This window comes from Periplaneta americana, chromosome 15, assembly GCF_040183065.1.
Source record: "Periplaneta americana isolate PAMFEO1 chromosome 15, P.americana_PAMFEO1_priV1, whole genome shotgun sequence".
NCBI classification, from domain to species: Eukaryota; Metazoa; Arthropoda; class Insecta; order Blattodea; family Blattidae; genus Periplaneta; species Periplaneta americana.
This window is the reverse complement of record NC_091131.1, coordinates 35,623,626-35,636,159: the sequence shown is the minus strand read 5'-3', so window position 1 is coordinate 35,636,159 and position 12,534 is coordinate 35,623,626. Positions and strand designations below refer to the sequence as shown.

The following is a 12,534-nucleotide window of genomic DNA, read 5'->3' as shown; positions in this document are numbered from 1 at the left end:
ATAAAGAAGGTAAATCGATTTTTAATAACACACCAGCAGTTGATTTAATATTGCAAAGCAAATTGAATAAATTAATTTTATACAATAAACGAATTCTTCTTATAAGTGACAGTAAAGTGCAGATATCTAATTTTTTAGTTTTTCTCAGTTACACAATCCAGCCAAAAACAGAATTCTTCAAATATCTCAATTTTTTTTCTTCAAAATATTTATATGTCTACCGTTGCATAACTCTGTCCAATAGTTCAACACTATTTTCTTCTTGTGGCAACATATCACAGATTAAATATATAAATATTTATAAATAAATATTAAATTAAAAATCGAAAATGTAAGAATAGTTCTATTTGGTGATTGATCTCACTATATTATGCTTGCATTTTTTACTTAAGAATTTATGTATTTAGTAACGTATGTTAATATCAACATTTTATTATTATTATTATTATTATTAATATTACTATTGTTATTATATATTATTATAAATTGCTATTGTTATTAAAGACTTTATTATTATTAATATTATTATTATTACTATTGTTTTATATATTATTATAAATTGTTATTGTTATTAAAGACTTTATTATTATTATTATTATTACTAATATTATAATTACTATTGTTATTATATATTATTATAAATTGTTATTGTTATTAAAGACTATTATTATTATTATTAATATTATTATTACTATTGTTATTATATATTATTATAAATTGTTATTGTTATTAAAGACTTTATTATTATTATTATTATTATTATTATTATTACTACTACTATTATTATTACTATTGTTATTATATATTGTTATAAATTGTTATTGTTATTAAAGACTTTAATATTATTATTATTAATATTATTATTATTATTACTATTGTTATTACATATTATTATAAATTGTTATTTTTATTAAAGACTTTATTACTATTATTATTATAATTATTATTGTTATTATTACTATATTAATATTATTATATTAGTCTTAGTGTTAGTAATAATTTTATTATCATTATTATTATTATTACTATTGTTATTATATATTATTATAAATTGTTATTGTTATTAAAGACTTTATTATTATTATTATCATTATTATTGTTATTATTACTATATTAATATCATTATATTAGTCTTAGTGTTACTAATAATTTTATTATTATTATTATTATTATTATTATTATTATTATTATTATTACTGGTGCAGCTGTTGACAGAATTCTTCCAAGCACTTGGGCGCTTGCACTCCTTCACATCACGCCAGCCGATGCCGAAGATGTTCCCCTAATACTCCAGATATTAATTAATAGAGTGGAGCAGGCTGCTAAACCTTATTACTGAGCCAAACTAATCCCCGATCAGCGCGGCTGAGCCACATGGGCCTTGTAACGGGATTCCGATTCCATCGTCTCACTCTTTCTCATTTGTAACAGTCATCTCTTCCACTCGCTGCTGTCATTCTTCCTGTCACTCTAGTCTGCCCCTGGAGCCAGGCTGGCCCGCCACACATGGAAGGGTAGGGAAGACAGACGGATTCGAGAGCACAAGACTATATGTGCAGGAGAATGACAACGGCATAAAAATTCCACCAGACCAAACAAGAATGTTGGCTTGTGATTGGTTAGAATCAACCACCAACCTCCCCACCCCTCTCCATCCACCCCTATGCTCTCTTTTTTAACCCTTTCTCTCTCTATCTCATGTATGTATTATCATCCCCCCTTTTTTCCGACCTTTTTTTTTGTACAAAAAAGGCTTTTTCCCTCTCTTTTAAATAGCTGCGCGCATGGACAGAAAAATTGCGCTAAACTTGATGCGTGGAATGGCAAAAGGTGGAAATGGAAGGGGTGGTGTGCGGGGGGGTTGACGGGGATGGACTGAAAGAGGGGGTTGAAAATTTTATGGCACTAAAAGAAGCAACTTTTGGCGTTGTTTTATGAGCCGGATGGGTATGCTGGACGGAGACTAACCCCGTTGGAAGAGAAAAGTTTCGCTACATCCCCTCAGAGAAAAAGTCGCTGTCGCCTCGTCATAAAACGCTGCCGCTCTTTTTGTTATATAAAAATGATATCAAGGTGCTATTAAAAGTGTTTGTGTGTTTGTGTGTGTGTGCTGGTGATAATTGTGTTACTAGGATTTAGAGGCTCGGCGTTCGATTTTATTTGAATTTATAGCCCAGCGAAAGCAACAAACCCAAATGTGAAATGAGTTGTGCAACTTCGGAAATTGCTTATTAAGGAACAAGAACCCAGGAACATAATAGATCGCTCCGGACCGGACTACACTGCCTCGTACACAAGCATTCCTGCCTTTTTTTGTGAATTCAACGGCCGATATCACACCTGGCAAGAAAGACATTAGCTCAAGATGTTCCCCAAACATTTAAATGCAAACGGAAATAATGTTGGTAACATGGCGGAACATTACGACATCTAATATTCATAGCACGGGCAGATAGTGGTCATTACTAAATTCACACAACGAATAAGTAAACAGGAAGGCCTTCCAAATATATATCACATAATTATGGGTATTTCTAGATATCAAAACAGCTCTCATACAAAATAATTATAACAACTTATGAAATAATTCAACAATAAAAACTCTATAGCCTACAGAGTTGAAAAATAAAAGCTATATTAATATATTCAAAATTCTAATAAACATTCAACATAATAATAAAAATAAATTTATTTTATAACAGATTTTTTAAAATATATAAAATAATTTTTGTTCTCCAATAGAATCCACCAACAATATTTTAGCTTAAAATGAAATAATATTGTTTTAAATATTAGCAAAAAGTGTAATTGCAGAACTTTACTAAATTTAAACATTGATATTTCATAAAGTTCTTTTAACTGATTTAAAATATTACTCAATTCTTAGTGAATTATATAAAATTAATTCAATGTTATGGTACAAATTCTCAAGAAATTTATTTCACAAGTTTTACTCATTAAACCGAAATGTATTATATTCCATCAATAATAAGTATTTCAATCCCAATTATTAGGCTTAATGAAGAAAAAAAATGTTTTGTTTTACATTTAAGCTACCAGAAAATAAATAATTAATGTACACAAAATTAATAAAAATGAGTAATTATGCAATATACTATACAATTACAAGCAAAATTAATCCAAACATACATCTAAGCAACATACTTTATTATTTTCAATTTTGTAATATTATTTTTTCAAGCTATAAAATATTTAAACAAAAAAAAATAACAAATATTAAAAAAAAACACAAATATTTTAAAATTTTAATTGCACATTTAAACTTGGATTTAAATGACACACAAAATACTTTTCCAAAAAAATATATTGAACTGATTTCCAACTTGAACTAAATCATTTCGATAAATTTTTAATGTTTCCTAAAACTTCAAAATGTTTAACGGTTCTAGATTTTTACATGAGTTTACTTCTACAAGCATTCATTGTAAGAAACTATAATTATTAATATCCTTGGGCACAATAAAAGTAGGAAATAAGCATTTCATAATATTTCACGTTTATTGTTTTTTTTCTGTTAAGTAATTGCATAATTGAATCGGTCATTAAAAGGTACTAAGTCAACTTTGAACACATGGACATTTTGATGGATTTCTTAATACTTTTCTGTATTTAATAGAGAATGAAAAGTATGAATTATTTTCCATGAGTGATGCTTAACCATAACACAAATTATTTTAACAATTATTAAGAGAACATAAAATTTTCTTCGATTATCTGAGTACTGAAAAAGAATGACTTGTTGCCTTTTAATAAACTCAATTATATAATTTATTTAGAAAGTTTCAAACTCTAGTAAAAAAAAATAAAATTGTTTTAGTTTGAAATATTGCAATAATTTTGCTAATTCCATATTTGTATTACATTAAAATTAAATTTAGGAATTTTTAAAATGATAATTATAAAAAATTTTCACAACAATTTATAATTTAGTTTGTTCGGCAAATGAAGTAGAAATCTACATAATATTTTTTCCTATAAAATTGTCAAGTGAATCATAAAAACATAACTGTGAAATGGCCATTCAAGCAATACATTTTCTAACAATAACAGAATATTCATAAAAATTCAAATTTTGAAAAAGAGAAAAGAGGGCTAGTTTTCAATTTTAAAATGTTGAATTAGACTAATTTTTGTGGTATATTTATGTTATCTTAATATTAAATCTTTAAATTTTACATAAAACTTTATTTTTAATATACAGTAGTACCTTTATAAATTGCCTAAATAAAGAGACTGCTTGAGAATTTATGTACTGTGCTGTACGACGTTCTAGGCAAAACTTCATAATTAATTCTCTTGTAAATATTCAAGCAGTATTTATGAAAATGTTTTAAGATTATTTTACTACACGGTATGCTATGTGTAAAAACATTTTTATTGAGGTGGATTTTAATATCAAAATCTCAAAACTTACATTTAAATAAAACTACAAGACCACATATATTTTTAATTAAATAAATATCTCATTTAAGGAACTACAACTGGTTGTAACATTTCTGATAAACGTAGCATGTACTTTATACGTGATTGTTCATGAACTGTTAGAAGTACGAATGTATACAACTATAAAAACAAAAATATTTATTGCAGAAAACTTGAGAATAATATATTTTTCATTAAACGCTTTTCTCTAACTGTAACTAATGGATGATCTAAATTTCTGAAGTTGCTTACATTTTAGTTTATAGAAAACAATTTGGAAGGTCCTGCTGACTCAAAATGGATTCACTAAAGTATTTTTATTACTGGCAGGATTTTTGGTACTGTAATTAATGTTCTATCTATGTATTATGGTCACATTCACTAAGGAATATTTGATTAAATTTCTTATTTAAAAGGATAATTTGTAGATTATAAAATACACAATACTTTACTATCAGTTTACAAGTAAATTTACAAGCATTCACTCGCATAATTTTTGCGATGTGTGTAAGTTTCAAGTTATTTGTTCAAGAAGACATAGAACAGAGAACTATTTAATCAATTTTCTTTCATGTAAACGGAAGCCTATATAAGGAATTCACAAATGCATGTAATTTAGTACAAGATATCTCTCTATCCAACACTAATTTTTGATGGAAGAGCATTCTCAGATCAGAGCATAAGCTGTGATAGCTGAAATTTCTCTAGATAATAATATCAAATCAATGAAAAATTTTCCATTTTCTTGTCTTATGATATACGTTTATTGGTCCACATTTGAATGATTTGTTTCCAAAACCTGCTACTTTTCTCAAAAACCGATTTTCACCCAACAAGATAATAAACGTATTTCTTACATTCTGGATTCAATGCTAAAATTATTTTTTGTCATTTTCTGCTATTTGCCACTGAAAAAATGATATTTAAAACTATAATTTATTTTTCAAAAACTTCTATTTTTTTGTTTTGTTTTTCAGGCCGAAACCTATTATTTTAGATTTCAATTTAGAAATTGTTGTAAATTATGAAGTATTCTAATGCATTCAGTACATAGAGTGGTATAAAATATCTGCAAGATAAGAATAAGCACACATTTCGAAAATAGGTTCTTGTATTTCAAAGCCAGCCATTTTTCTCCTTCCTGTAAACATAACTGAAAGTGAAACATCAGGTTTTGGAAACAAACCATTTATTTACGTACAAATGCAATGATAATATCATACAAAATTTGGTAATTCCATACTTCAAACGAAAACAGGAACAAAATAAATCACAAATCCACTTGACAGAACTCATGCTTTGGAGCCTGAATAGTTTAAAACCCAAAACTATGCACGGAATAGTAATTTGTAATGAGAAATAGCGTTTCATCCACTTTGAATTGAAACAAGTTGCGTAGAAAATCTGCTAACGAAAGAGAAATGTTCTCTTTGATATGTTGCCGGCTCCCACTTGATGAAAAACGGTGCTTCTGTCTGAGTTCGCACGGAAATAAACAAGTGCGAACACATTAGCGCAATACCATCAAAGAGAGAAATACATGGGGACACTCACTCTTGTTTCCACCTCAGTTCGGAAACAGTTTACTGCAGCCTTATATGTACAGTATTTAGAGTCCTTATAGAATATTAAGAAGTTATTTCAACTATTAACTCAATCCTATTCAAATGTAGACTAAAAAATTTGTTAGTGTTTCGCTGAATTTGTCTCTGTGTTCTGAGCAACGAATGTGCACTGTATTGAAGACTAACTATATCTGGCATTTGTAAAATAGTTCTTCTGTGTAACACAAGATACAGAGATTGGAAAAATTACTAGTCACGGCGTAAATATTATGACAGCAAACTATTTTTAAAATTGCTAAAGGATCACAAAATAAAATTCGTTTCAAATTTTAATTTTACTAAACATTTATTTCAAACTTCTCTGCATTCCTATCTCTAAAATATTACGTGCATTCGACATATATCATAAATTAATAAAATGAACTCATTAATAACACATTTAAAAATATGTTGTAATGAATCGATTATCATAATTTTAAAAAATGATCCATTTAATAAACTTCACCATACAGTTACAGAATTGTTATATCCAAATAGGACACATTTCCAAAATCTAAATTCTGAATTTAAAATTCTTCAAGATAATCAGAACAGAAAATAAACCTTCTTATAACATTCTACATACAAATTATAATTTTAAATAACATATTAAATGTATTGAATGTCGAATACTACAAAGTCTACCTAATTTATAAGACAGATCAAACATAAATTAATTAATTTATGTTTCAATAAAATATTGAAGGTGTATATTCCTTTGATGTTGAAGAAATTCGTCGTGATTGAAAATACCTATTACTTAGAAAGTAATGCTGTGATGATCTCAGTCATAAATATAATATTCAAGATTGGAATGCCATTGGACTTATTTTTGGTGCGCGAGGAACAATTCCCAAATTTACATTGGAGATCCTCAGAAAATTAAAGGTTCCTGAAAAGACTCTTTACAAAATTGCATGAACCATTTTAAAATCTTCATTGAACATCATCAATCACCATCTCTATACATATTTATAATATTCAGTGTATATTATTTATTTTCAATAATTTTTATCGTTTTTATAACTACCATATCTTGTCGCAGAATATATATATATTTTTAATTTCATTATGTATTTTTCTAACATTAATTTACATTTTCTTTTTTGCCCATTTGAATTGATTTTTCAAATCCAAGATTTGAACGGCTATCATTTCGATATACTACTATAATTTTAGTTTCAATAATATTCAAATAAAATAACTTAATAATTTATTAATATGCGTAATAGTTTTAAGACTTTGTTTTCAATATGACCATTAATGTAATATATTGAATGTGACGAACCGGTTCATCAGCGTTATAAAAAGAAATATAGTACTCTCAATAGCCCTACAGACTTCAACGAAGATGAGATCAAAGTTGATCTATATCTCACTATACTTCATTTTAATTTATTGCATTTTTTAATTCTTTCATGCAATATTACCTTCAGTGACATATAATCGAGCATGTACAATCAGACATTGCTGAAGTAGTGTTACGAACAAGTTGATAGTTTATTTTCGAAGGAAGTATTAAGTTTTAAATAATTTTTATCTAAAAGAATTTTATGAACAGCAAATACAGAATACTGACACCAATAAAACTTTAGATGGTAAAATACGAATTTGTTAGTACTGATATCTATGTTTCTTAGACAATAACTAAAATTTAGACATTTTAAACCGGGACATATTTTTTTACCTCAAAAGTTTTCACAGAAATAAGAATACCAGATGTTTCAGATAAAAATTTAAATTCATATATCTTAAGGTAACATTTTATTTTGTGATATACAGTATACAAAATAATCAGGTACCTACAGCAAATAGCCAGTTACTTTTTAAAACACTAATTTTATTTGATTCTTTGTCTAATTTTCAGTATTGACAACAGTTTTACATTGCAACATACATAGCGACATTGGTATACTACATTGAATAACAACAATTCGAACTTTTATTGTATTGACAAATAAACTAATATTCTGAAGGCATAAATAGATGGTATTTCGGTAAATGGACATACGTTATAAAACTGAGTTTTGAGATAAATGAAAATTAAACTTCGAAACCTTATTGCAAATAATTTTCCACATAAAAACACATAAAATACTAGTATTATTTTGTTTTTTTTTTCACACCCACTTGTAGAATTTAACTTGTGTGTTCACCTGGGAAGCAAAATTCCATTTGCACAAAAAAGTACTTAACCCTCTTTATCCGAAAAACATCGAAATTATAGAATACTTCACTAAAAAAAAAAATACGACAAAATTTCATTAACAGTATCACTTATTTGTATCATTTCCACCACTAATCCTTAATGAATTTGAAGCTGAGTGATCTATTTTGTTACCAATTTTGAGTGTTATAAATCAATTACCTAAAAAAAAATTTCTTGGCTCGAATTTCTGTACTGTAAAATAATTTATGATTTTTATTGTTGCTCTCTTTAACAGTCATTGAAGCAAACTTTATTCTGTAGATCTATAATTTACGAACTGGTAGAATTAATTATTTTCCTAGTCACTAATTGCAAAAAAAATAATATAAAAAGAGCTACGTAGGCCTACATAAGGAAAGATAACATTACAAAATCACTTTTACAATACCTAAACTGCTAAAAACAAGTGAATATTCTCTATTTTGTGTCCTTCATACTTAATAATGATGCCAATTAAATCTTAGCTAATTAGGAAACTTGCAAGCAATTATAAGTCACTACAAATTTTATCTTATTTGATTCTATTACATATTTCACGTTTCTAATATGCATTCTAAAAGCTCATATTCTTTTACATCCAGCATAACGTGTAATCAATATAATTATTTGATACTAAAAAAATGTAGTACTTTCTTTATGTTTTGTGGAAGGAAACAATTAAGTAGATTGTAAAGTAATATCTAATAAATAAACACAAAAGCAATTTTAATATGCAAATGTTTTATATTACAAAAATGTTGTTCTATGTTACTCGCGTCCGATTCTTATTAATTCATTATGACTAAATAGCAAAGAGGAATGGGTAGAGCGGAGAAAAAAAATTCTCTCCGACACCGGGATTCGAACCCGGATTTTCAGCTCTACGTGCTGGCGCTTTACTTACTTCGGTACATCATAGTAATAATGTTATTTTTAATACTTCTGCACAATTTATAAGAGAAACGTATATTTATAGTCTTGAAAATATACGCAAGCACAATACTTTGTATTATAAGAAAACATTTAGTAGTTTGTGCTCAAAAATTGTGATCAGCATTTTTTGAGTAAAATAGGAGGCTATACTTCTGTCAAATGTACTAAGTTGCAGTCAACTGCAGAGAATGATAAAATATATTAACGATATTAATTTTTTAACCTCAAGAATAAATTGTGAATAAAATTAAACCAACTTGTTATACTGCAGAAATATTTTGTAACTATTACTTTTAATTCTCTACACATTGTCTAAAAAGTTACTAACACAGATACCATTATTATTTCCATAATATTGAAACATAATAGATATCTCGAACACACTGAACATTAAGTAGTTCATTTTTCTGATTATTACACGTGCGAAAAAGTTGCATAGTTGTAGTAAATCTGTACATGGAATAAATTTTAGACGTCGTCACTATTTTATATTCTTAAAAAATTGTTCAAATACTATTTCAAATCTGTGAAGTTAATTTTGAACGAATATAAAATCATTTATAAGTAAATCATGAAAGAAAAATGGTTTATAAATATTCGTTTTGATACTTCCTCTAATTCCTAAATGTATTACTAATAAACGTTCACCAGAATAACCAAGGGCTGCTGTATCATATTATATCATTAATATATTTTTCAATTCCCTTTTCATATTTGTTGCTAAAATATGTGACATTGTTAAAAAAAATATATAGGTACGTAAATTGCCAGCTTGGGTGGGCAGCTGTAGAGGCAAGAAATATCTCTACCTCTTGGTGCGAAGAGTTGTGGGTTCGAATCCCGCTTTGGGAACGGGTGTTGATTTTCTCTCAGCTTTAAAAAACGGAAAACTATAAAACAGAGAAACCTTAGGAATATGGCCTCTGGCCGGTAAAATAACAAAAAATTAAACTTCGCTCCAGAATATATCATTAGGAAAGTCCAGGATAACAGAGAGGGTTTGGAATTGAACGGGTTACATCAGCTACTTGTCTATGTGAATGACGTGAATATGTTAGGAGAAAATCCTCAAACAATTAGGCAAAGACGAAAATTTTACTTGAAGCAAGTAAGGAGATAGGTTTAGAAGTAAATCTCGAAAGGTCAAAGTATATGATTATATCTCGTGACCAGAATATTGTACGAAATGGAAATATAAAAATTGCAAATTTATTCTTCGAAGAGGTGGAAAAATTCAAATATCTTGGAGCAACAGTAACAAATATAAATGACACTCGGGAGGAAATTAAACGCAGAATAAATATGCAAAATGTCTGTTATTATTCGGTTGAGAAGCTTTTGTCATCTAGTCTGCTGTCAAAAAACCTGAAAATTAGAATTTATAAAACAGTTATATTACCGGTTGTTCTGTATGGTTCTGAAACTTGGATTCTCACTTTGAGAGAGGAACAGAGATTAAGGGTGTTTGAGAATAAGGTTCTTGGGAAAATATTTGGGGCTAAGGGGGATCAAGTTACAGAAGAATGGAGAAAGTTACACAACACACAACTGCACGCATTGTATTCTTCACCTGACATAATTAGGAACATTAAATCCAGACTTTTATATGGGTAGAGCACGTAGCACGTACAGGCAAATCCAGAAATGCATATAGAGTGTTAGTTGAGAGGCTAGAGAGAAAAAGACCTTTGGGGAGGCCGAGACGTAGATGGTAGGGTAATATTAAAATGGAATTGAGAGAGGTGTGATATGATGGCAGGGACTGGATTAATCTTGCTCAGGATAGGGACCAATGGCGGGCTTATGTGAGAGTTGCGATGAATCTCCGGATTCCTTAAAAGCCATAAGTAAGTAAGTTCAAAATCATATAAGTATATAAAAATCTAGCCTACTTTACAGTCTAAATTTAGCTGAGATATTTTTCCTTAAAATATGTAGTCAAAGTACAAATTTTACTTTTATGCTGCAAAACTTTCTAAATAAAATAAGCAGTACGTTTGTACCAGATATACTGACTTTTCAATAAACCTATTGACTTTGTTATCCGTACTGCGAAAAGGTGAATATAACCTATAAAATTAAATGAACAGATGTATAAAATGTGTTAGAGAGTTAAAAATAAAAAAAGTTATGTTTCATTTAACGACGCTCGCAACTGCAGAGGTTATATCAGCGTCGCCGGATGCGCCGGAATTTTGTCCCGCACGAGTTCTTTCACATGCCAGTAAATCTACTGACATGAGCCTGTCGCATTTAAGCACACTTAAATGACATCGACCTGGCCCGGGATCGAACCCGCAACTTTGGGCATAGAAGGCCAGCGCTATACCAACTTTCCAACCAGGTCGACTATTAGAGAGTATTGTGAATATATTGCACACCGTAAATACCTCGAAATATTCGCTAAAAAGAAATATATTCACATATATCACAAGAATAAGCAAACACTGTATTTCAGAACACTGTTGATCTTCAAATTAAATTATTAATCCTGGTTTTGTACGTCATCATTATAAAATATGTTTGTCAAGACTAAAACATGGATTTCAGAATATGCGGTGTTTGGATTTATAAGCTTAAGAAAGCAGTCTCCCGATGGCATTATTCATGAAGTGCCTCGCTCCCTTTTGTTTCGTTCAAATAGATTAGCATTTATATTGAAATAGTGGGAACTGCACGAGGAAGGCCGGCGCTAGAAAGATCTGCAACTATATCGCTCATGTTTTGCTTACGAGTCCTTTTACTGGTCTCGCTGTTACAGAGGTTTTGTGTTCCGTAGTTGTCAGACCATATCATATGTTCCATTAGTGCGAGACAAGGCTGCAACTGTATCACTGACAGTACAGCCATGGGAATCAAGCCTTTAATACAGCTTTGATGTACCAATCAATCTCGACAGCTGTCACCTCTACGTATAGCTTACAAATTTCGCCAAATCCGTGTAATGTGAATTCCTAAAAACATCGCAATTGACAATTTTATTTAGGACTAGCCGTACCCGTGCGCTCCGCTGCACCTGTTAGAACTAAATATAAAGTAATTACATAATTAAAATAGGACGTTTGATCCAGGGAACAACTTTTACAACAGCGCAAGATAATCTGCTTCGCTCATTACCCAATTTTTTTTTTGCATTGCATTTATTGCATATATATTTTATGTATTTTAACACGATTTAATTGAGCATAGTTAAAATTTGAATTATAAAATAATGGATTGCTAAGCTAACGTACTATTGCTGCATACTAAATCAATACACTCTCGTTGTTCGTTAATTCTCTGAGATTAAAATGAGTGTACATAAATATTATTTTAAGAAATACAGAAAACGAATGTACAAAATAGCCTATCAAATTTTCTGTGCAT

The 12,534-nt window shown here is 29.0% G+C and overlaps 1 long non-coding RNA gene across 1 annotated transcript in view; it reads left to right on the top strand.

The window, feature by feature from the left end:
* Positions 1-1,896: 1,896 nt before the first annotated feature.
* Positions 1,897-12,534, top strand: part of LOC138715627 (uncharacterized) — a 63,432-nt gene continuing 52,794 nt past the window's right edge. The window contains exon 1 of the long non-coding RNA XR_011336517.1: positions 1,897-2,073. This is a non-coding gene — a long non-coding RNA (uncharacterized lncRNA). The remainder of the gene's footprint in view (positions 2,074-12,534) is intronic.